Source organism: Dermacentor variabilis, chromosome 11 (genome assembly GCF_050947875.1).
Source record: "Dermacentor variabilis isolate Ectoservices chromosome 11, ASM5094787v1, whole genome shotgun sequence".
NCBI classification, from domain to species: Eukaryota; Metazoa; Arthropoda; class Arachnida; order Ixodida; family Ixodidae; genus Dermacentor; species Dermacentor variabilis.
This window is the reverse complement of record NC_134578.1, coordinates 85,697,472-85,724,357: the sequence shown is the minus strand read 5'-3', so window position 1 is coordinate 85,724,357 and position 26,886 is coordinate 85,697,472. Positions and strand designations below refer to the sequence as shown.

Here is a 26,886-nt window from a genome sequence, read left to right as displayed (position 1 = left end):
GACGCATGCTTCGCGCAGTGTAACCACGCCCATCAAGGAGCATGTCCTGCAGCTTGCTAGCAAGAATCCAGACTCAGAAAAGCCAGGGAGATGAGAAATATGCTTCTAGAGGCACACAACAAATGGCACAATTCAGATCTTGCCAGCTTCGTGTTACTGCGCACATTTGATTGGAGAGTGGAGATCATATGGGTATGTCAGAGTGGCATGGTGGGACAGAAACATGGAAACGTACCTGTACGTCAATGACAGTGAAAGGATTAAAAATACTTAAAATGTCACGTGATTTACTATAGCTTCCTAGGGACACCTTGAGTAATCAAGGTGTGTAAATGTTCGGCCCAATCACTGAGCCATAGCTCCCACTCCAAAAGCATAATCTGTACCGGGATGATAGATTGGGATGTTGAGGGTTAGAAACTGCAAAGGCTGCAGTAGACCATTTGTCGATTCTGGCTGACTGGTTTTCTGCCTCCCAGCCAGGAAGAGAGTACCTTGCTGAGGCTATGGTATGTACGGGTGAACCTTGGCTGACTTTTTTGCAGAACCTGTATATGTATATGCAGAACATGTATATAGCATGAATAAGTCTCTCAACTTCACAAAGTATTGTGGGCCCTTGAAGAGGGGTTGTGCCAAAGAGCTTCAAACATAAAAGAACCTTCAGTACTTCACACCACGAAATCTGCCTTTGCCATAGCAAGACGCGTTAAGAGTGCCATTGATCCCAACTACAAAGCAAAAAAACTGGCGTCGAGGGCATGCTGGTTGAAATACAGTGAACGTAAGAACAAGAAACTCCAGAAAAAAGAAAATTTACAGTATTTGCGGTGTCAAGTTAGAAAGAGATTTGTTAAATGAAGAAGACAGTCATTTTAGATGCACTGCTTGACCAAGTGGTCACTGCAGTTAGGTGCATAACATTAAAAAAAGTAAGCAACGAAGATAAACACAACCACCTAGTTGTCACCTCAACCGAATGTGTTTGCATGAGAGTCCCGTTAGCTTTACTCAGCTGTCCAGGCAGGCCATTTGTTCTGAACTCAATTGCTTCAAAAGCCAGCGACATGGACATAGCTCACGTAGCTGCCGTGGTAAACTAAATGTGCGGAGTGCTGATAACATCAATATAAATTGGACAACTGTGCAAATGCGTTCACAAAGTGTCATGCCTGCAGCAGTCTGCATGCATCCTATTCTGGATCATGTGTAATGTTAAAAAAGACAAGGTAATCTAGGCAGAACTTAAAAAAAAATATTGCCTCACAGTATATAGAACTCGTGCATAGTTTTCAGGTGTAGACTATGGCAAAGCAATTCACTATTGCATGTGTGCGCTATCGAGATGATGGGAGATGTCAGTATGGCCTTGCTGATCAAGCCCTGCCCTCCACCTTGCCTTGCTGCAAATGTTTGGCTTGGAACAAGGAATATTTCGCAAAAAACCGTGCTGCATAGACAGCCACATTCTCCTGGGGCTCCTGACTCTTCCAGTGCTACACCTGAGTCAATTGAGGTAGGCTTTCTTGACTCTGGGGAGGACTGCCCGCTGAATCCCACAGGCTTTCTTATAGAAGTGAAGTCAAGATCAGCTAGCACTGTCCATTTTGCACTCCTTACTCTCTTTCCCAACTACTCATCCCATTTTGAAAATGATGCGTTTATGGTCACTCCCTATGCTGGTATATCCTTCCTTGTCAACGACCATTTCTTTCAACTTATCATGAATTCCTTCCGTCATTAGACGGAAGGAATCGAATGGTCAATGGCCGGTTTCCCACTTCCCACGTGATCTGCCCTTCACACTTAGGCCCTGTATTCACGACAAGGTTATGATGCTCACTAATGTCTAGCACTGACTTCCCGTTGTCGGTATAGCCATTTAAATCCTGTATGTGGGTATTCATGCCACCTAATAGGATAATTTCGGCATCATTCCTGAAATCCATAAAGGTGTACTGACACAAAATTTCGAAGTCGACGTAAAGTGCGAGGTCGATTTAGGCGGACATACATCGTCTGCAAAATATGAACGGCGAATACTGCTCAGAACATATTGAAAATCAATTTTAAAGTACGTGCGCGCAGCCAACTGCAAAATGCAGCACCTCGCGACATCGACGTCTAGGAAGGAATGTAAACAACTGAGAAAACGCTACGTCATGAGTTTGCGCTACCGTCGGGGCGGGTCCTGCGAGCAAGTTTATCACCGCTCCGACCGTCCCGGTGTCTTTATTTTTCTTCCTGGTCGTGACGCTGACCTCTTTCATCGCTGATGGTGGTACAAAAATCGGTTAAAATTTGTTTCTCACACGAAATAACTCATAAAGTGGCCTCGAAAGTGTGCATGTTATAAAACGTTGCGCAATATAGCAATTTGTCGGCGTCATTTCGACTCTAAGCGGTCAGCGCAGCCACCGCTGCAATCGGCTGTGCGAAGCGGCTCACCTGGCTAACGTGTTTTCTCATCGCTACCAACGGCGACAGGAAAGCTATTTGTATTGTCACTGATGAGTGACATAAATATGCATACGTTGATTGTGTTGACGAATGCAGATGCTTTGTTACCAGCTGCAGCGGTGACTGCAGCCGTGGTGTAGAGGTAGAGCATCCGCCTCGCGTGCAGGAGGACCGTGGTTCGAATCCTGGTGCCGCGCAATTTTGCACACAAACAAAAAAATGAAAAGCCGCGTGTTGATAAAATTGCATAAACAGGCCTGGAGTGTGGCCTGATCCTGGGCACCAGAACCGGTAACGCACTCCCTCACCAGAGCAGGATTGGCCACCCTGGTGCAGTAGTTGCCCACAACCTACTATATGAAAACAACAATCAAATCCCGGCCCTCAGTCCCCAGCAGCTGCGAAACAACTGACCACGGCGGCAGTCTTTAAGGCGACGCAGCAGAGGGTGCTAAGAAACCGGGTCTGGACAGGCCGCCATTCGAATCTGAACCTGGCAACGTTTAACGCTAAAACGTTATCTAATGAGGCGAGTCTAGCAGTGCTATTGCAGGAATTTGTGGGCAGTTAATTGGATACAATAGGGCTCAGTGAGGTTAGGAGGACAAAAGAAGCATATACAGTGCTAAATAGCTGGGACGTTCGGTGCTACTGGGGCTTAGCGGAGAGACAAGAACTAGGAGTCGCATTTCTGATTAATAAGGATATAGCTGGTAACATACAGGAACTTTATAGCATTAACGAGATAGTGGCAACTCATGTGAAATTTAATACGAGGTACAAATTGAAGGTCGTACAGGTCTACGCCCCTACATCCAGTCATGACCAGGAAGTCGAAAGCTTCTATGAAGACGTGGAATCGGCGATGGGTAGTCAAAACAAAATACACTATACTGATGGACGACTTAAATGCCAGGGTAGGCAAGAAGCAGGCTGGAGGCAAGTCAGTGGGAGAATATGACATAGGCTCTACGAATAGCAAGGGAGAGTTATTAGTAGAGTTTGCAAAACAGAACATATGCGGATAACGAATACCTTCTTCCGCAAGCGGGATAGCCGAAAGAGGACGTGGAGGAGCCCGAATGGCGAAACTAGAAATGAAATAGACCTTATACTCTGCGCTAGCCCTGGCATCGTACAAGATGTGCACGTGCTCGGCAAGGTGTGTTGCAGTGGCCATAGGATGGTAAGAACTCGAATTAGCCTAGACTTGAGGAGGGAACAGAAGAAACTGGTACATAAGAAGCCGATCATTGAGTTAGCGGTAAGATGGAAAATAGAGGAGTTCCAGATCAAGCTACAGAACAGGTATTGGGCTTTAACTCAGGAAGAGGACCTTAGTGTTGAAGCAATGAACGACAACCTTATGGGCATCATTAAGGAGTGTGCAATAGAAGTTGGTGGTAACTCCGTTAGACAGGATAACAGTAAGCTATCGCAGGAGACGAAAGATCTGATGAAGAAACGCCAATGTATGAAAGCCTCTAACCCTACAGCTAGAATAGAACTGGCAGAACTTTCGAAGTTAATGAACAAGCGTAAGACAGCTGACATAAGGAACTATAATATGGATAGAATTGAACATGCTCTCAGGAACGGGGGTAGCCTAAAAGCAGAGAAGAAACTAGGATTAGGCAAGAATCAGATGTATGCTTTAAGAGAGAAAGCCGGCAATATCGTTACTAATATGGATGAGATAGTTCATGTGGCTGAGGAGTTCTATAGAGATTTATACAGTACCAGTGGCACCCACGACGATAATGTGAGAGAGAATAGCCTAGAGGAATTTGAAATCCCAGAAGTAACGCCGGAAGAAGTAAAGAACGCCTTGGGAGCTATGCAAAGGGGGAAGGCAGCTAGGGAGGATCAGGTAACCACAGATTTGTTGAAGGATGGTGGGAACATTGTTCTAGAAAGGCTGACCACCCTATATAGACTATGCTTCAGAACCTCGAGCGTGCCGGAATCTTGGAAGAACGCTAACATAATCCTAATCCATAAGAAAGTGGACACCAAAGACTTGAAAAATTATAGATCGGTCAGCTTACTGTCGGTTGCCTACAAACTATCTACTAAGGTAATCGCAAATAGAATCAGGAACACCTTAGACTTCTGTCACCAAAGGACCAGGCAGGATTCCGTAAAGGCTGCTCAACAATAGACCATATTCACACTATCAATCAGGTGATAGAGAAATGTGCGGAATATAACCAACCCTTATATATAGCTTTCATTGATTACGAAAAAGCGTTTGATTCAGTCGAAACCTCAGCAGTCATGGATGCATTACGGAATCGGGGTGTAGATGAGCCACATGTAAAAATACTGAAAGCAATCTATAGCGGCTCCACAGCCACCGTAGCCCTCCATAAAGAAAGCAACAAAATCCCAATAAAGAAAGGTGTCAGGCATGGAGATACGATCTCTCCGATGCTATTCACAGCGTGTTTACAGCAGGTATTCGGAGACTTGGAGTGGGAAGAATTGGGGGTAAAAGTTGGTGGAGAATACCTTAGCAACTTGAAATTCGCTGATGATATTTTTTTAACAACAGTAATTTTATTCAGATAATCAAAAATGGTATGCGAAAACGTCTGGATCCTTAGCCATAGGCTAGTTATGGATCCATGCAGTTATACAAAGAAAAAAAGTAAACGATTCAGACACGAGCACAATCATTTGTTTTGGATAAAACAAAACAAAAACAGAAAAAAAGAAAGAAGGAAATGCAGCCAAACAAAAAACCAATAATGCAAGGCGCAGACCACCGCAGGAGGGACAAAGCCACGGCTCCTGCCGGCTCGGGCGCGCGCCCTTCCCCGCATGCCGAGGACACAGCCATCGGCGGCACCCAGAAGCGAAAAGGCCCAGTTTCTGTCCAAACTGCTGTCACCCACCACAGGAAACCCACACCACCAGTGAGGTAGCACGCATCGGAGACAATACCCATGGCCTCCCCCCCCCCCCCCCCCCCCACGGCAGCCCGCACACATACGTGCCCGCGACAAGAACACATGAAACGGCCATACAAAAAGAACCGGCCGAACACCCGCGACTCCAGCCGTCAGCAGAGCGGCCACATCCAACTGTCATCCACTTAACGCAGCAAGAATTCTCACCGATATGCCATATATACATTTGATGCACGGTGTGTCGAGTAAAAACAAGGGTACATCGGCATTTGCACTTACGTTACTATACATCCATAAACACATACGTGCGTAGAAACAACAAAAAAGCGTAACAGGAACGCTGTATCCAGTTGTTGACATCATTATACATTTAGTTAAAGACTAATCAGTTTAGAGAGGAAATAAAGAATTCTTTTACAGTAGTATTAAAATTTATTGACTGCTTAATGTTTGCAGGAAGCGAGTTCCATATTTTGACACCTATATAACGTACGCGTCGCTGGCCGTACTGGTTGTGACATATCGGCACGAGGAATTTCTCTAGGGAGGCTGAGCGACTGTTAAATGTCGATTCATTGAAGATAGTGGCAGGAAATGGCGTGTTGCATCTCGTTATCGCGCACACTAATAAGGCAACGCGGTAATCTCGCAGGTGCGATAATGACATGACATTGTTCGCAAGAAAAAGATTTCTTGACGGTGTAGTAAAACTTGCGTAGTTGATTATCCGCAAAGCCCTCTTCTGAAGCCGTACTACAGGCTCCAAGTATGTTTTGTATGTAAATCCCCAGGCTTCAATACAGTAGGCTAAGTGAGAATGAACGATCGAGACAGAAATACAAGGTTCTCAACGTTTCGAAACTAAAATTACGCCGCGCTTTTGTGAGTACGAAGCATGCGGAAGAGACCTTACCACACAGTCTATCGATATGAGGCTTCCAGTTCAGAGCGGAATCAAGGGTTATCCCTAAGTAGAGCAATGAGTTGACCTCTTCAATTTCATCACGGCCAATCGTAATGCGGCATGGCTCCTTCTCATTGCTTTTCTCAGTAACTCAGGAGACCAATTGCAATGCATGCTCACTGACCTGGAGAGGCAAAGCAGAAGGGTGGGTCTGAAAATTAATCTGCAGAAAACTACAGCAATGTTTAACAGTCTCTGAAGAGAACAGCAGTTTACGATAGGTAGCGAGGCACTGGAAGTGGTAAGGGAATACATCTACTTAGGGCAGGTAGTGAGCACGGATCCGGATCATGAGCCTGAAATAACCAGAGGAATAAGAATGGGCTGTGGTGCGTTTGGCAGGCATTCTGAAATCATGAACAGCAGGTTGCCACTATCTCTCAAGAGAAAAGTATATAAAAGCTGTGTCTTACCAGTACTCACGTATGGGGCAGAAACCCGGAGGCTGACGAAAAGAGTTCTGCTTAAATTGAGGACGACGCAACCAGCTATGGAAAGAAGAATGATGGGTGTAACGTTAAGGGATAAGAAAAGAGCAGATTGGGTGAGGGAACAAACGCGAGTTAATGACACCTTAGTTGAAATCAAGAAAAAAAAATGGGGGGGGGAGGCATGGGCAGGACATGTAGTGAGAAGGGAAGATAACCGATAGTCATTAAGAGTTACGGAATGGATCCCAAGGGAAGGGAAGCGTAGCAGAGGGCGGCAGAAAGTTAGGTGGGCGGATGACATTAAGAAGTTTGCAGGGACAACATGGCCACAATTAGTATATGACCGGGGTAGTTGGAGAAGTATGGTACAGGCCTTTGCCCTGCAGTGGGCGTAACCAGGCTGATGATGATGATGATGATGAAGGTCAACTCCAGGTTGACGCGGGCCCCTCCCACGTTGGGACTGTCAGGCCGAGCCCTTCAGCCACATCGCGGGCCTTCTGGACTGCCCGTAATTGGTCTGAGAGTGATTCACTGTGTAGCATTTGCCGCCACCATTGTTCCTTGTCACAGTCTGTGAAGACCGCAGAGCACTGCCAAAGCATGTGGTCAAGAGTAGTGATGCCATTGCACTTATTACAATTGGTTTGAGTTTCCCTCTCCGGATATATCTCGTTAATAAAATCTGGGCTTGGGTTTGTCCTTGTCTGTAGCAAACGTAATGTGACCGCTTGGGCTCTGCAAAGCTTACCGTGTGGCATTGGGTATTCCCTTCTACTTAAATAATAGCGCGTCGTCATTTCGTGATATGTTAATAATCGATCCCTGTGTTCCCCGGGTGAAGTGCAAATTGCTCGGTCTTGAAGAGCACGGCTAGAAAGCGCTCGTGCAGCTTCATTTGCCACCTCATTGAGGTTTCTCCGAGTTCCGTCCACCACCCCCAGATGTGCAGGAAACCAGCGGATTTCGATCCTCTCACTGTTGACCTTTTCTAGTAACCTTGTTGCTATCCGTGTCACATATCCGTTAGTAAAGTTGGGTATGGCTGTTCCAGAGTCGCTGTAAATATTTGTCCACCGATTAGCCCGGATGGCTAAGGCGATTGCTACTTGTTCTGCTACTGTTGGGTCCTTGGTATAGACGGTGATGGCATCCCTTATGTTACCCTGAGTGTCTATGACAACGGAGGTATAAGCATCCTTATTTTTAACCCCTGGCAGCGTCAACGAACACCGCCTGCTGCTTATGTTGATCTATGTCTTGAAGGAGTGCCTTGGCCCTTGCCTTCCTTCTCTCGAGGTTATGTGTCAGGTGCATGTTGCTAGTGAACGGGGTCGTCTTAATTGTTTCTCGTAGTCCCGCTTTCAATTCTGTTAATAATTCTTATTTGTTGGTGTGGTTGTTAATTTCTACGCCTATTTCTTCAAGTAGCTCTCTCCCAGGTCGTGTCTCCGTTAGTCTCTCCTGGTGGGCCATCTGTTGAGCCTCAGCTATCTCTTCTATAGTGTGTCATGCAGCCCTAGGCGCAATCAGCTATCATTGGCCGTGCTGATGGGAAGTCCTAGTGCAGTCTTTATAAGTCGTCTGATTAAAGTGTTTAGCTTGTTCTTATCAGCCTGTGCCCACGGTAGCATGCCTGCCACGTACTAGAAGAGGCAAAAGGCGAATGCATGTACCAATCTTATGGCACTGTCTTCTAGCCCCTTATGCTTGTTTGTAATTCTACGCAGAAGCCTAATGACTTCTTCTGACTTGTTAGGTATATGTTGTATCATCCTGAAATTAGATCCATTCGCTTGCAGGAGAAGTCCTAGCACTCTAATAGTTTCCACCTGCCTGATTGGTTCTCCATTCCTGGCGTATATGTCAATGCGGGGTTCTTCCTTTAGGATATATCGGTTCGGCTTGCGCCCACGCTTACTGCTCCGTAGTACCAATAGTTCTGATTTTTTAGCAGAGCAGTTCAGTTCCATACCCTCACGTATTGTTTCCACCGCATAAATGCTTTCCTTTAGTTTGGTCTCTGTTTGTCCCATATTACCTTCGGCACTCCAGATTGTTACATCATCTGCATATAGCGCAAAGTGGATGCCCTCAATCTGCGCGATACCTCGAGCCACTTTTGACATTGCCAAATTAAATAACATGGGAGATAGGACAGACCCTTGTGGTGTCCCACGATTCCCAAGTTCCAGGGTTGTCGATCAGAGTTCGCCTAACCTGAGACAAGCAGAACGGCAACCGAGAAAGACTGGCTATATTGTGCAATCGCTTACCCAATGCCATCTCCGAGAGGATATCCAATATGGCCCTGTGTTTGATGCGTTCAAAGGCATTTTCTACATCTAGGCCTAGGAGAGCTCTCGTATGTAGCGGGCTAGCAAGTATAAGGTGATGTTTGATTAAAATCATTCAATTTTGAGGCGAAAGTCCAGGACGGAAACCGATCAAGTTATGCGGAAGAACATTTCTGTTCTCTACATACTTAGTCAGTCTGTTGAGTATCACAAGCTTCACAGTTTTGCCCAGACGTGATGTTAACGATATGGGTCTTAGGTTATCTAGATTGAGTTGCTTGCCTGGTTTGGGAATAAGAATTGTGTTAGCAATTCTCCATTCCTTCGGATAATCACCATTTTTACAGAGTTCGTTGAAATACTCTGTTAAATATTTTATAGAATCATCATATAGATTTTTCAACAGCCTATTGGAAATGCCATCTGGACCGGCAGCGGATCTACTGTTGAGGTCGTACAGGGTTGCGCGAACTGTGAAGTCTTGATCCATAGACTCACAGTCTTCTCCTGTATATTGAGGCTGGTCTGTGCTCTCAGTGCTATCCTTATGTGGTAAATAGTTAGCTGCGAGCGGGTCCAGAATGGCCTCCTCCGTTGTGTCCTGACTCTCACGATGGACGAGTCGTGCTACTGCTGTTTTCCTATTAGATTTCGTGTCGTTCCCATGAAGCAAATATCTAAGTAAGTTCCGATTTCCACCTCGTTTGATTCGACCATCTATGGAATTACAAAGCGCATCCCATTGTTGTTTCTGTAAATTTCTGGAGTGTTTTTCAATCTCCATATTCAACAATGCTATGCGCTTCCTGAGTCTCCTGTTCATCCGTTGCGTTTTCCATCTTTTTGACATAGATTGTTTGACTTCAATCAAGTGCGCCAGCCTACTGTCGATGATTTCGATATCCTCCTCTGTGGCAATATCCTTCGTTGCCGCCTTTACATCTTCCCTGAGCTGAGTGGTCAACGTTTGTAGTGTTTTCTTTTGTCCTGTCTCTGTCTCAGCTGTGCTTTTCCTTGCTTTCCGGAAAAGATTCCAGTCAATGTAGGTAAAGTGCTTTATCTCATTACTGGGTGTTTCCAATAGTAATTGTAATATGCAATGATCACTACCCAGGCCAATATTGGAGTTATTCAGGCCAGCGTTCGCTAAGTAAGGTCTGGGGTGGAGTCCCTGCATGTAGATGTACCACACCTAGTGGGATAAGCTGGGCCAGTGATGAGGGAGAGATTAAGATCTGTAGCTGGGTGCCAGAGTCCATACCCTTTCTTAATATTCCAGCGATATCCCCAGGTTTGATGTGGGCCGTTGAAATACCCCCCCCTCCCTCCAATGATGAGTGGAGCGTGCTTAGTAACAACCATAGTCTTATTAAGAAGTGCGCTGAAACTGTTTCATGTCGCTAGGGCTGCTATAAACATTGAGACAAAATAGGCTTTGCGGTTTGCTTCTATTTCTTTTCAAAATGATTTCCACAAGCAAGTATTCTAATTTGTTTAGTCCAAGGCGCAAATCATGTTCTATGTATGGTATTTTCTTATCTACGAGCGTGGCTAGCCTCCTACCCGGCTCTTTGCCCCTGCATGTCGCTTTGTATCCGGATAGGCTGATCTCATCCGCCAAGGTTTCCTGCAGCATAATTATTTTCGGTTTATCTGGAAATATTTTTACTAACTGCATGAGACATGCTTTTTTGTTATAAAATCCTCTGCGATTCCATTGCCACACGGTAAAGCTCCCCCTGCTAGCCATTGCCTATAGAGCCCGCCTTACTGCTACCCGCTAGAGTACGCGTCGTAGAATCCCCCCGACGCCCCAGGGAGCGATCTGACGCTTTCTGCTTCTGAGGGTAGGTATTCGTCGTCCTCGCCTTGCGCTTCTTCTCTGGTAAGCCTCTTTTCAATCGTCAGTCTCCATTTCCATAGCTTATCAACTTTGAAGGTAGTTTTATCTGTGGCATCTCTAAGTTGTTCAATCGCCTCCTTGATCTCTTCCAAAGCAGAGCCCACTGTCGTTTCTACTGGGCTTTTCCCCGCTTCTTTGGAGCTGGTGTGTTGTCTTCTTCCTGACTGTTGTCATTATTCAGCGGTTTGGCTATTGCTGCTTTTATGGAGTTAGTATGGGAGTTCTTGCGAAGTTCTACAACCTTCTTAGTAAGTTCTTCATTTGTCTTTCTGAGATATGTTACTGCTTTAATTAGCTGTTCTATCCTGGCATCATTATCTCCGACCGGCAGCCCCGCACCGCTCTCCGCAGCCCTCACAGTACCTTTCACTTTGTCGGCCCAGGCTGTTGCAGATGTCGTCTTGTCGCCAGGCGTCTGCCCTCCTCCTTCGAAGCGCCCCTGCACTTCACGTGTTCTGGATCGGCTTCTGCCCATCGACGGCGAGCGGCGTCTTGACCGTGTGGGAATGGATGGATGGACGGATGTTATGAGCGCCCCTTTGGAGCAGGGCGGTGCGTTGCGCCACCAAGCTCTTGCTATTATACTGCCTAATGTCCCATCTAGGTTAAACAAGAAATAAAGAAAAGAAGGGCTCCTTGAGCGTGTGCGCCCCCTGGTGCCCATTTGGGCATCCCATTGCAGCTGAGCTGATGTCGCCCCCGATGCAGATCTGCTGCGTTCTCGTCGTCGAATTCTCAACACATATGGAATTTGGTACCGCTGTCGGCAAGTCTTGTCCCCAGTTGTGTGGTCCCTTCCACAGAACTTGCAGCTAGGCACACACATGTGATTGTCCGCCGTTGTTTTGAGTTCCACATCCTCTGCACTGTACCACGTCCAGTGTTGGACATACGTCTGATCGATGTCCAATCTTTCCGCAAGCATAGCAGTCATCAAACCGCTTCCTATACACGTACCACCTCACAAGGGTCGACCCGTATCTGACATAGTTGGGTACCTTGAGCCCATCAAACAGAACAATGACCGAGCCCGTCGATTTAATACGTTTGGCTCCCAATGCCAGTGGGTTAAAGTCATGCACAATGTTCTTCGTTATCGTGGCCTGATTGTCTCTGAGGTCAACTCTCCGAATCACCTCTTTACACGTGGTATGCGGAGCTGTCTCGTAGGCGTTAACTTAATGTTCGGTTTCCACTATATTGATCGACTTGATTCGCACATACCTGGAAGCATGATTGGAATCTGGTGTATTAACCACCACAGTGTTTTGCGTGAAGTTAGGGCAAACGGCATCCTCTCGGGCTTGTTCCGGAGTCAGGCCCGAAGCTTCAATAATCGCCACGCCTATCGCTGTGGTGCTCACTTTGCTCAAGATGAGACCTCCTCGTGGGCGGATGATGATTTTGCTGCGCTCCTCAGGCAATTGGGGCATTCTTGATGCCTTCACAATCCGGTTCTTGAACGTAGTGGTTGTGAATCCCTTGTTCTTGCTGCTCTTGCCTTGCTGGCTCTGCGGCGATTTTTTCCCATCGCCAGCAATCCTTGTGGTGGAGCGAGATTTTCTGCTTCTCATAATTTGCCGGCCTAGATCTTCCTCAGTCTCTTCTAATACGGTAGCGTCTTCATCTTCCATGCGCGTTTCCGCCATTCCGGCCCGGCGGGGCCAGTAGGCCTACTTGGGCCTTGCTAGCCACACACGCTCGATGCACCAAGAAAGGCCAGTAAAAGTCCAAAAATGACACCTTAAAGAAAGGTGTCCGCCAATTCCCGGTGACTTCACAAATCCAGTGATGTGCTTGAATCCGTGATGGTGGTAAAGATGGCTGCACAAACGTTCAAAAACGATGGAGCCGATGCGAAGGGCGTCTGCACCTCGACTTCTTCTCCAGGGGCGGAGGTGGTTGCTTTCGTTGTTTCGTGGTTTATGTGACAGATGGCTGGATTAGCTGCAAATACAGTGCCGCGCGGTAGCCTTTGCGTGTCGCAACATTACAATTTAAGATTTCGAAGGATCGAAAAATTTCTTTCTCGATTTCACGAACTTTACGATTTAAATACATAATTCGAGCGTCATCATCGCTTCCTTAAATCAAGTTTCAACTGTACAATTCCTTCTCATTCCCAAACCTAAGCAGCCTTAAGTGTCTCTGATGATTTTTTTGTTAAAACGCTTCGTGCCGTGAGTTTCAGTTTCATAAGTTCTCCATTAGGTCTCAGCTCGCTTGATTTCATAGTTATGTTGGCATGTACCATATCGACTGTTCCCATGAGTACGTTGACAAATATAGTGTTCAAATGAAATGAGGCGACGAAAACACTGAGTCTGTACAAACCATTCCATGGCACATTCTTTCCCAGACAAGTATTTATTTTGCCCATCGGGATTCCAAATTGCTGCATATATATATATACACACATATATATATATATATATATATATCTATGAGCTTTCCTTTTTACTTTAAAATGTGTCGTAATGTGTGTTTGTTGAGCTTCACAAGTTCCAAATTGCATCTCAGGCCCGCTTTATCGGATGGTAATATTGACAAGTACCATATCGATGGTGTCCACTAGTCCGGTGACAAACATAACCTGAAAATGATATAAGGCAACGAAAAGATTCCCTGAGTATGACCAAAGCATACCTGCTGCGTTAACATGTAGCTTGATAGTATAACTATTAAGCACTCTCGCAGAAATGTGCTGCTGTTGGATTTGTACGCGTTTGCACTGCTCTGTGAGTGCGATCGTAGTGCTGGAATGTTTGCTCCTAAAAAGGCTTAAAAGTATTGCAATGAAAAAATTGCAATGACAGCAATGGTGTGTACAAAAATTATTCTAGACAGGAAAATTTCTCATATGTGCAAATATTAATATATGTGCCGTACGAACTACTGCAGCATATATATTCGACCAACGTTTACATGTGTGAAGAAATAAGTAGTGATATCGCATTTAATTCAGTAAAACAGACCATGAAATGTGACAAAAATTCCACAAAAATCGTAAACGCACACACGTAAAAAAATTCAGTGACATTTCACTTCGGGAACGTGGGTTACGCGCGAGCGTATGGGTGTCATTCGTATATGGACACTCAAGGCGCATTTATGTCGTCTTCGTCGCCGTGATGTTCCGTGTAAAGTCCAAGGGCGATAACACGATCCCCGCGTGCCGTATGCTATATGCGCGAGAAAGTGCGTGGCGGTGAGATAACGATGGCGGTTGAATTTCGCGCGCGCAAGGAAGCGGGAAGGAGGCGTGCCATCTTTCGTCACGCGCTAGGCTCCGGGGTGAAGGGAAGGAGGGGGGCAGCATTGTATTCCGGAAGCAATACGTATTCAGTAGTGTCCCTTAAAGTCCCTTAAACTTCGCAAGTAGCGACCCTATCCTCCTCCGCCTTCCCTCCTCCTTGTTTCTCCTCTCTTTCACGCTCCCTCCTCGACCGTGGCGCCGCCTTCACCGCTCGAGCGCAGCAGACGACCTTTCGCAGAGTGTATGCACGCATAGCAAGGCGGCGCGCTTTAAGTGTTCGCTTTCCAGCTTCCTGTAACCTCGTGTGCAGCATAGAATTTCCATACGGACGGTTATACGAATTCCGTGACGGCAGCTTTTTTTCCCTGTTTTGTTAACTATATTTTAAGAGGTATCTGAACGAGCGCTAACGCTGTGCCGATTCCGGCAGCGGTTGTGGCAACGGGAACACACACTGAGCAATGTTCTTTGCATCTGCAGGTTAGTCATATGCGTATATATCGTTGTCATTTGTAATTCCGATATTGCTGCAGCGCTGCCCAATATTGCTGCTGAACTTGTGTTAACTTGTACTGCTAAGCCTGCGTCGTCTCGCACGGCCTTCCGTGCCTGGTCGGTGAACAATGCCTACAAATGCGGAACTCGCCAAAAGCATTGATGACATTGAATCCAAGCTTGGAAATGTAAGCGAAAGACTCCTTGATGACATTTTTGCGAAATTTCCGCTGAAGGCGAGCAGGCATAGACGTCGTAGAACTTAAGAAAAGAACTGATAGCTTGGAAACTAGCGTGGGATTGCTAAGCAAACTCGTCGAAAAGCTGAGTGCCCAAAACAATGAGCTAAAAGCTGAAAACAAAGTTTTAAAAGCAAACAACACTCTCACAAAGAAAGCTGGTGAACTCGAGCAATATTCTCGATTGAACAACGTCGAGATTAAAGGCATTCCTTGCACACAAGGAGAGGACTGTGCGACAGTCATACAAACTATTGGCAACAAAATTGGTTGCCCAGTAACGGCCACCGACCTCGACGTTGTTCATCGTGTTCCTACTAAAGCAGAACATAAAAATATCATCGCTCGCTTCTGCTCGAGAACGAAGAAAGCTGAGTTCGTCGCGAAAGCATGGAAAGCTAGACTCTGCCTGAGTGATATTGGCCTCGCAACAGCAAAAGAGAACCCTGTCTTCGTTAATGAACATTTAACACTTGAAAACAAAGCTTTCTTTTCCAAAGAAGGACATTCCGTTGGACGTGCGTAAACGCTTCCGAATCGCCCCCTTACCTAAAGATGTGAATCCTATCGACAACAAAGAGAGGAGAGCTCACAGGGCTAAGCCTCTAGTAAATAAACTTAAAAACACACCGGCGCATAAAATAGCGTACAGAGAAGGGGCTGCGGTATGAACGGTGGTTAATGGCGACGGGTGCGTTAAGATAGCGTGCTCCACGTGCACGAGGGACGCCTGTACAGCCGAGGAGGTTGCAGTAGCGCGCGCTTGTGCGGGTACAAAAGCGGGAGTCATATTATGCGAAAGCTAATTAGCTATCCGAAATTTTAACAAAGGGAGAATCTCGGAAGAGGCCCTCCAAATTCTACTCAAGAACCCTCCTAGGAGGGACATAACTTTTATCTGGGTTCCGGCCCATGAAGGAGTCCCATGTAACGAAGCCGCTCACGAGCTCGCCCGAGCACTCTACTACCGGACAACTCTAGAGCAGCCAGTTCCAAGGATCAAAGATATCATCATTACGTACAGGGAAATTGTAGATCATTACAAAGCCGAAAAAAGAATCTTTCCGCCTCCTCATCGGTCTCTCTCTCTGAAGGACGCTCGCATTTGTCGGAGCCTCCAGGGAAACAATTATACGTCACCACATTGGATCTACTCAATACAGACGAGGGACTATAACGACGCCCTCTGCAAAATTTGTAAGCAACAAGGTACGCTAGGCCATATAATATGGGAGTGTGCTGGCTCCCCAGGGGCCAAGGAAAACATTGACAGTAGAGAAGCCTGGGAGGCCTTGCTCCAGAGCGAGGCTGAAGACGACCAGCGTCGAGCAATCCGCCTGGCCGTTGAGGCCGTGAAGACTGACCGTCCTAAAACCCGCGGGGACTGCTTCGTCCTCCCCCCCTCCCTACTTATGTGTAGGCTAAGAGGCGGGCACCCCATCTCGGTGCAATAATAAAGTTTTCAATGAATGAATCAATTCGCACAACTTGTTAGTGAGTTCGCTTGAGAAAATACACAGCGGCAAATATCGAATCTCAGACCGGTTTGGGCATGCAGACATTGCGACATTGTGGTCGTCTTTTTGCCTTTTCAAGGCCGTTGTCATTGCTAAGGGTAGCCGTAGCACTATAATTCTAATAGATATCACGAAGAGACTAGGCCGGATATAATGGAGTCACCTACCTGGTTGCACACAGGGGCACTGGTACAGATATGGGGCGTAGTAGTTATTATACTCGTTATTTCTTACAAGCGCATTACTACACCTGTCCCCAAGCTGGCCTCGAGCATTGCAGGCTCCATATCTATACCGATAGCCTTGTATCACGCAACAATAATACGTGAATGGCTCGCAGTCTGCGCTCGAAGTGCAAGACCTTCCTTCAACTTCGTCGTAGTCGTCGTCATCCTGTTGAGAGAGCGATCAGTCTTGATTTCACAGCGAAAGACAAAGGCGCTAATTTTTGAAGATCACGTTTTCGTTTCATACCTGTGTAGCTAGTGTTACAAAAGATGACCTTCTGTGGCATCGAGCGTACGCAATGAAAATTGAGCAACCTTCTGGAGTTTTACGTGCCAAAACAGCGACATGATTATGAGGCACGCCGTAGTGGGGGACTCCCGATTAATCTTGACGACACGGGCTTTCTTTACCGTGTGGCAAAGAAGGGCGCTGTCCACTAATCTCGGTGATCTGCCTAACGTTTGCTGACGTCGTTGGTTATATGGAGGAACAGTACAATCTTCAGGTTGACGAAATAGCAGCAACTTTCCCGTTCTTCATGCGCAAACAACGGGATGGAGAGAGCCTTCTAGACTACATCCCCGACCTCTGCGGACACTGGCCGAAAGTTGCAACTTCGGCAACTGATTGCACCGTATACCGAAATAGTCGGTATACCGGTACCGGTATACTGCGTCGGTATACCGGTACCGGTATACTGCGTCGGTATACCGGTACCGGTCGGTATACTATAGTCTATACTATACTATACTAAATAGTCGGTATACTGCGATACCGAAATAGTCGACGGAATGTGGCACGACAACACGCGTCGCCGTCTATTAACGCGCGGAAAGGTAGCTTTTGAGGAGGCAGAAAAAATTGTCATGGCTTCGGAGATAGCACAAAACGACGTTCTAGTCATGCGGGAGACGGACACAGTGACTGCGGACGGACCCAGACGACACGTCAACTCGTGCGAACGTTCGAAACGTGTGGCCAGTTGCTGGCCGAATTACGGCTTAAGGTTAGCGGCGTGACTCCGATATGAGCGGTTCCCATCATATTCCTGGCTCAAGGATGGCCTAACGTTAACAGCGTGGCGCGAATATTGGCTGGGCCCTTCTGATAGAGATCCAACGCTGGACCGGACTGCACATCTAATAAACACTATTAGCACTGCCCAACAACAACAACAACAACAACAACAACAACAACAACAACAACAACAACAACAACAACAACAACAACAACAACAACAACAACAACAACAACAACAACAACAACAACAACAACAACGAACTTTTTATTATTTATATAACACCTAATACAGTCATCAGGCCTGCCAAAGCCACATTGGGCTTGACTGGCAGAGCGTGACAGGCAGCATACAAACTGTTACAATATCAATAGCGGAAAGAAAAAAAAAGAAAAAAAAGAGATACAAGGAAGCGATAAATGGTTATACATATACTGATACACACGTTATACGCATTTATAATACATGTACGCATATGCACACATATAGGTTTGAGAAGCACATCTGGCGCGTACAATTATCACCATGCCACACGATTATTTTGCACGGCACGGTAAAAATGAGTAGATGATTATAAACAACAGAGTGAGTTAAGAAAAAACAGAAATGCTCCAATGAAACCTTTGCAGAAACAAACTGTCTCATCACATTTTTGACCAAAGCCACTCCATAGGCGTAAGACAGGAGGATGTAAGTGAGGTTTATTTCTTTATATCTTATAACCGCTCAAATGCGCACGTTTTAGTGCTTTCTTGGGCTTATATTTTGATATGGACTGCAGCACGTTACAAGGTAAATAATTAATCAACGCAGCAACATAGTATTCGCGCATTATTTTGCGGTATTTTGTTGCACAACGAGGTATTTGACAACGCCATTCTGGTCTAAGACTACGGGGAGTTACATAAGGTACTTTATAGCGATTCTCCCAGAAATGTATCAGGGCTATTGTATGCAGTAAAACCGAAGAAAAATGTGACATTGATAATACCTTGAAAATGTCGGTGTTGCCTTCAAGACATCAGCCATAACCTATAACTTTTGAAAGGGAGCGCATTAGCGCGTTATTTTTTTGCCAATGAAGAGCGCAGTGTCCGTAGGCAGTAATTCCATATCGGACAACACTGTAGCCCAACGCGTGCGCTGTGGTTTTCCTGGCTGATATCGGCATGAGGCTTACTTTATAGAGTAAGCAAAGCACTGAGTGAATCCTCTGACAGATATAAGAAACATGCGAATTCCATGAGTGATCGCTGTCAAAACGCAAACCGACATATTTTACGGATGATGTGTAGTCGATAGGATAGCAAGAACATGGATTGCAATATAAATTATGTAATATTACTTCGCTTGTCAAGTGGACTCAATAAGGCGCGAATTATTGAACCGACATTCTTATGGAGTTCGCAACATGGATTACTAGCGTGGCTTTCTTGGGACACTGGCCCCTTAGAAACAAATTTGTTGTTCTTAATAATGTTTATTGCTTTCACTTTACGACTTGACAGGTGTAGATAACATTTAAAAAGTCAATGTACTCAGTACAGCGCAAGAAGCAGAAACGGTTTGCTCAGTCTTCAGCCCTTAAACAGAGCTTATACAACTGCTCGTTGAGTGCTCGACACAGGACACGAGCAATACCATTTTCGTAGAGACCAGCCTATATTACGCTTATCTATCTCAGCAGATGGGCTGACTTCGCGCTGCTGTGACAAATCATGTTGGTCATAATGGGGTACTATATTTTAAGCAGATAAATAATACTCTTACAAAGACAAGCTCTTTACCACTTTATGACATCATCTGGTTGCCTCCGTTAGTGCACATATATTGAATTTGTATATTTTCTAGTGTTCCTTCCTACTTATTTGAGTCACCTCCATCTGAAGGAGAAACCTTTGCAAACTTCGTTGGCTTTTAGTTAGGTTCCACTCTATGTAAGAATTATACATTCACTACCGTAAAGCACACTCGATACATAACAGTTTTTCTTAGAACTTATCTTTAAGCTTTTGCTACTATGTAGGTAAAGGAAATGTAAGGAATTTGTGAGTGTAGCAACTGGTTGTAGTGGTGGTGCACAAACACATGAAGCGTGTTAGGCAGTTCGCTCTGCATATATAGGCAGACATAAGTGGTTGCTTCTTACAAGAGCAATTGTCGCCGCAGCTTCTTTTTCCGTCCATTTTTTCATCTATGAACTCCCGCCCACAGCCCCTCGCACACCGTGGGCCCGGTTATAGCGCTGTGCATGAAGCATAGCGTTTCATACAATTACTGGAGGGAACTGTGGCACTAGTGTTTATTGGGAGCTGCAAGTAGGACAGCTCAGGCAGCATGGGAATGATGGGTAGTACATGAATTTGCCTAAACCTAGTCCTTCTTGCTTTAAGTAGCCTAGTGACCTTGCAATATGTTCATTTTTAAATAATTGCTGTGTTACAAACTATTAACCATCGTCAGTGCTTGCAATCTTGTCGGCGCACTGCAATCGTGAAAAATGCCCGCTTGTTGACATTTAGCCTGCAATCTGTTCATCTTAAGATCATGCCGCAAAGTAGCCATACATTTTTGTGAGCGGTGACGCAGTTAGAGACAGAGGCCACACGCACAAAAAATACGGGAGATGCTTAGAACTTTCTCAAGAAGGTGAAGGCGAAAGCCCAGTTGGACGTTCTGTTGATCTGCTGAACTTTCTGTTGAACTTTCTGCTCATGTGCTGTTGAACTTTTCAATGAACGCTGTGCTGATGTGCTGTAGAACTTTCTGATGAGCGCTCTGATGTTCTACTGTTGAACTTTCTGTTGAACTTTCTGCTGATACGCTGTCGAACTTTCGGTCCGTTATACTGTCCGTCTTTATATTGACATTTCTAACCAAATGCGGTCTGCCACATCCCACATTGCACCAAGAGGATTGTACAAAAAGTCTTTTTTGTACTTTGCCGTCGCTCGGCTGTGTCGCCCTTCTGTGATCTGCACAGCGGCCGCATCTGTCACCCCTTGACCAGCCTCCTAGAAAGCACCGTCTGAAGCTCGGTTCCCTCGCTCGCCATCGCCAGGAGCCTCCTGTCCACCCCCGTTGGTACCCTCACCCTTCAATGAAAATTTAGAGAGACCGCTGCTGCACTGGCAGCTCTCTCCACCAATTCTGCAATTCCCAGAGCGCCTGCGTCGCACTAGGGCCGGGTGTTGTTCCCGTCGGGCGCTGCCGTAGCTTCATCCATAGCCGCTTCCTCTCGACGGCGGTTACGACGAGCGGCATTTCGAGCTGCTCTAGCCTCTTCCGCCATGACGTATTTTCTCACTCTTCCACGCCCTATATTAGGGCCTGGTGCGCCGTCACACATAGCTATGTGAAATGAAGCTCTGAACCAACGTGGCTACGCATACAAGGCGGGCGAGCGCACGCCGAGCGTGCTGCCGCCGTTCGACCTGGGAATCTCCGTCGCTACGGTGGCAGTGAAGTCAATGGAACCTCGAAAGTACCGCATACACTCTTAGAAAATTTACACCCTTTGGGGCTCATTTTCTCCCACAACGATAATAGTTATCTGTCTGGCCCGCATTTCCTCTCTTTAACGCTGCGAGCCCGGTACTTCTTAGTCACGATTGCTTGCACGTTATCAGCTCGACACAGCACTCTCGACAGGAAAGTAGGGAGCGCCGAGTTCTCAAGGCAGGACACGCAAGCAAGGCAGATGACGGTTATTGTTGTGGGACAAGATAAGCCCCAAAGGGTGTAAAGTCTTCTAAGGGTGCAACCGCCGGAGCGCGTGCGGCCAACACTGGGCTGTTGTCGCCAGATTTGGTCCAACGCGTCTCTTGGGCGGCAGCACATCAGCTATATGTAGCTATGATCAGCGTATATATATATATATAGCGACATCATCGCAAATCGACACGTCTCATAGTCCTGCCGATAAAAGATGAGATGGTGCATCTACTATGCGTGCGAAGCAGTAAGTACGATCGGAAGATATTTACAGGCTCCAAATTGCAAGAAGATAATCACCAACAGGACCGGCATTCGAACGGCCGTCCTGTCTTCTGTTCACCTTACCCATAAGCTTCGTGCACGTTGGGAAGCTATCCAAGGAGTTTACTAAATTGCTTAATAACGCGCTTATGTAGGCAACATTACTCGTGTTTTAAGCATTTTATACGTTGCAGGCCTACGTGAATCCCGGGTTTGTCTACATTGACGGTTTCGCCCTCGTAACTAACTCACAGCTATTCGACGCGTTGCGGAAAAAGCGAGGAGCTATTCCGCGGGTATTCTAGACTTGCTACAGTGAAGAACGGCACGATGGTTGTCGCAGTGGGCCCTGTGAAATGCACAAACAAAACCGCACTTCGCTGAGCTATATTCGACATAACTACATGTACTCGGAAAGCGAAGCGTTCAACTATATGGAACTCGTTCTAAATGCAAAATGAACCCGATGCTCGTGTGTCACACAGGACTTTTAGACTGACTGGGTAGCAAGCCGCTGCCGCGCATCGTTTATAAGAGTGGATGTAATCGCTGTTTAAGGTGGCAGCTGATTTACCCACGCTCCAAACGATGGATGCAGATCGACTTCGACGAAGATAAACGGTCCCGGGCAGCAGTACAAGAAAAGGGATCCTAAAGCAGAGTTACCCTGGCTACGTTCGCATTGTTTTAAGGAGTAATAAAGAGCACACGAGAAAATGTACACTTCAATATTCGACATTGATAGTTCGATAGATCTTCACTTTAGTGGTTTTCTCATTACATGATGACGGGTTGAAAAATCCGACGACCGTCCGGCGCTATGGCACCAAAATCCAAAAGCATGCGCCAATAAGCCATCGATTTCTTAATTAATAACAGAGCTCGGTTATATCTGTTTGCGTGGAACGGACACCCTTTGAAATTTGTTGTTGAAAGTTAGCGCTCTGCATTTGTCTAATTTGCCTTTGCGTGCTCTTTCATTCTGCCTGCGCTACAAGAAAGTAGAATACACATTATATAGCTACCCTTGTCGATTAAAGTGCTAAATAAAAGAATCATTCAGTGAACATGCGTATGCACCCTTATGGTCTTTGTGGACTTTTCACGACCATTCTAACATGCAAATAATCACGCATAACTAGTGACGGTGTCTAGGCAGCCGGAAAAGAGAACTAGTAAAGGGAAAACAAGTAAAGAGAAAACAAGTAATAGGAAGTAACAACTCCTTCGAATGAGAATGTCAAAGTAATTTAATGAATATCTCGTGAGTGCACAGGCTTTGGCCTTCATCCTGTATAGCATGTGCTGAAGCGGCTGTCAACCTTTCTTTTTTTCTTTCACCCAGCCTCCCGCATTCCGACGCTCTTCGAGCCACATTATGCTCGGTTCTGCCCATTTCTGAATATCTCCTCGCTTTTCTTGCGCGAGGCAAACAGCAGCCTGCAAAGCAAAACTTGTGAAGAGGCTTCTCGATCGCATTATGTCGTTTAGGCAGTTCGTTGATACCGCAAAGCTTCTCAGTTTTTCGATGCCATCAAATCCACCTCGTGGGAGTGAACTTGTCGCACTTTATCCTGTGCAGCGAGATAGCACGGCTCTTGATGTAGTTCTTCCCGCTTGGTATCGCAAGAACGCTTTCCCGGTCTCTCGATCGGTGGTTGCTGCACTGGAAAGCGCAGCACCCGGGCATTTCCGTTCGTTTTAACTCTACGAAAGTTACATATGTAATAAATTGCATGAAAGCAAAATCTGGACTCGTCGATGGCTCATAACGCGCGGCGCGTGTGCAAGCGATGCTTTCGTCTGCGCGGCCGCTCCGGCGCGGCGTGGACCATCTATGGCGGCAAGTGATCACCTGACGGCAACTGACCAATCGGCAGCGTGGGGGCAAAGAGAAAAGGGCTGCGGTACTTTCCACGTTCCAGTGACTTTGGGTGGCAGAGGTAATTAGCGCATGCATCAGGCGGGCGGGAAACCAAATCCGCTGTTCTCCCGCCCCTCCTTGCAACTCCGCTTCCCTCGTCCTCTCTCTCATCTCCCTCGTAACTCCCTCATCTTCGCTTGTCCCCGCGCGCGCCCGCCGCCGGCCTGACGCCACGTGATGTGCGATCATGCTATCAGTTTACCGCACTTCTTTCAGGTCATTTAAACCAAGCTTTGCTTCCTCCTCGCTCTAATATGACGCCGTAAGGTAAAAGCGCGCTCCGTGAAGTTTTCGCTTTCTGCCGTTAACGGAATCCGAGTGTTGGCCGGCGTGGTCAGTTTCACGGTCCTTGTTTGCTATGCGCTTGTGCGCCACGGTGTTTCACGACTTGAACCGTTCGTTCGTCATCCCAAGTGTACAAACTCTTCAAAACAAGTCCTGCAAGGTTCTTCTGGATCCATAAACACAACAGGAGAGCGAGCAGTTTGCACATGCGCAGTCGGTCTGAAGCACATGCCAGCGCTTGGTTTCCATATAGGGTATCGGTGGACGCGCTTGCCGCATGCCTGGTTGCTGCCGTCAAGCACGTCTCGTGCGGGCTTCCGCTTTCCTCCCCTGCCTTTCGCCATACTCTCCTCCTCCGCTTTTCTCCTCGTGCTTCCCTGCACCGTCATTGCGCGCTTTCCTCCTCGCACTCTCTTCGCTATCGGCACCTTCCAATCACCCGCTGCGCACCGCATTCGCTATTGCATCCTTCGCTGTGCTCGCTGCCTCGGTTACACCGAGGGACGCCGACGCAGGGACGGGCGCCGAAGAGTTGCGCTCTAATACAGTAAAGGCCACCCGACATTCAGCGTTCTTGCCGGCGTTTTCTGGCGCTTCGTCGCCTGGCATCACTCGACATCGCTCGGCGTCGATGCAGACGGAGGCGACAAGCCGAAGCACCGAGGTCACGACAACACCAGAACTCGGTGCTGCCGCATGAAGCAACTCGATGAGCGGAGACCAATGTGGCCGCGGCCAAGCTGCTGGTAACTTTCGCGAACGACTTCAGCAGCAACCAGTTAGCGTGGGGGCCTCCGTGGAGCGCCAGTGCCGTAGTCGGCACGCCGGCGCCATCTGTGAAAGTGGCCGCTCGTATCTCCATGCGCGCTGCTTTGAATTCGCGGTCACTTTGGATTCGCAGCTGTCTTGGCTACCTATCGCGATGCGGTTAATGTTTACGAAAACGGTGCTATTTACGCGCGTGCCGTTAATATTAAATACCCAGAGACTAGTTCTCGCTTCTTGTCTCGCTGAGACGTACACTGTGATGCCGTTTTCAGGTTCGCGCGACATTCCAAGTTGACAGAATTGCGCCTTTTGTTAACAGGTTAGAAAATAGCCAAATCCCAGAGATGCCTAACCCGCTTGAAACCAGCGAGGAAACGAAAACTTTGATGTATGTCTTCCACGTGCGAGGCAGCCCACTGCATCCGTCATCTGACTAAGCATGCGCATGCGCCATGGCAAAAAAGTCTACCACCGCGCAGTAGGTCACCATAAGGCAGGGTAACGTTTACTGTGCCGAACCGGTTCAGTGTTGTGAACGAGTTCGCAAGCCGTTATAAATTTCTATTCCTTGTAACCGGAACTAGACCGGAACAACATGGGAGCTCGCTGAACCCGAACCCATCCAGGTTTTTTTTTCGGTTCGACTCGCTCCATACAGATATGCTCCATACTTTGTGCTCTGCGACATTATGCGTTGTAAGAACAAACGACGCATAGACGTACTTCGCGCAGTAACTCTAAGCCTTCAAGGGCATCGTTCTTTCAATAAAGTTGATAGCTTTACAGAAGCGTTGTGCTGTTCGCTTACATTGACAGTCATGGCGGATGTGTTTTTTTTTCACTCGGCTTATTCGGTTAAGCAGACAGGACACTAGTGTGGGCCAAATTCCTCGACGCCGAGAACTTTGGTAATGGGCGAATACTAAGAAAGTCACGACTTCTAGCATTTGCTCGCGATGAGATTGTGATTTGGCCAAGTGTTCTGCCTTTCGCGCCGTAGCGTTTAATACGACGTTACGAATATTATATACCGCAGCTAAGAGCATGGTGGGATCATAGCAGGGATGTAAAATAAGTAGGTTATTAATAAAACAATGCACAACTATCGTTTTCACAAAAGGAGTTCAGTTCTCAAACAGTGCAATACAGATATAGTTTAACACCCGCACTGTACTTACATAACCCCAGTCTATATCTGCACTGGAACATCCAGTTAACAAGGACAGCAAAATCATCGTCACTGAGATCTCGAGATTTGATAAAGTTTTCGCTATCAACATCGCGGCGCTACAACAGACAGGAAAGTTGGTCAAAGGAGAACGCTTCACTGCTTATATAGGTGTATGTATTCTGGCGGACGTCTTGCTCATGGAAGGCCGTTCACAATGCTTTTGACCAAGTGTTGTTGAAAAGGACTTCTTAATTCCACAGAAGTATCAGTTCGACCTGCTTTTTGTTATATTCAGTAGTGGCTTTTCGGATGTATGAAAGAACATGGGTAAGTGGGGATAGAATAATAATAGTTATTGCTTGCATTGCAGATAATGCCCTTAAGAGAGTGGCGGGATAGTTAAAATGAAATGGGCGATCTTTTAGGCAACAAGGCTATATAAAAGGTTAAAGCCACTAGATGGATGTTGGTATTTCTTCATTGCTCATACAAAATAAGGAAACAGAAAAACGTGCTAGAGAAATTTTGCGATATGTCTACTAATGCGTAAGCATTCATTGGTTCGGATGTTTTCTTTAATTATCCGGTTTTACGTGGCAAAACAACTTTTTGATAATGAGGCGCGCCGTACTAGAGGACATCGGTAATTTCGACCACCTGGGTTCCTTTAACGTGCACCTAAATATAAGTACACGGGTGTTTTCGCACCCATCGAAATGCAGCCGCCGGGATTCGATCCCGCACCTCGTGCTCAGGAGCCCAACACCATAGCCACTCAGCAACCATGGCGGGTAAGGCTCGGATGTTACGATAGTTAGTGAGGCACGGGAAGTGGTAAGGGAATACATCTACTTAGGACAGGTAGTGACTGCGGATCCGGATCATGAGACTGAAATGATCAGAAAAGTAAGAATGGGCTGGGGTGCGTTTGGCAGGCATCCTTAGATCATGAACAGCAGGTTGCCATTATCCCTCAAAAGAAAAGTTTATAACAGCTGTGTCTTACCAGCACTCACGTACGGGGCAGAAACCTGGAAGTT

At 46.6% G+C, this 26,886-nt stretch overlaps 1 long non-coding RNA gene across 1 annotated transcript; it reads right to left on the bottom strand.

The window, feature by feature from the left end:
* Positions 1-13,401: 13,401 nt before the first annotated feature.
* On the bottom strand, positions 13,402-26,009 carry LOC142563790 (uncharacterized). Its single transcript, XR_012824413.1, has 3 exons — positions 25,854-26,009; positions 16,642-16,867; positions 13,402-13,560 (listed from the first exon to the last, which is right to left on the bottom strand). It is a non-coding gene; the product is annotated as an uncharacterized LOC142563790 (long non-coding RNA).
* Positions 26,010-26,886: the final 877 nt, after the last annotated feature.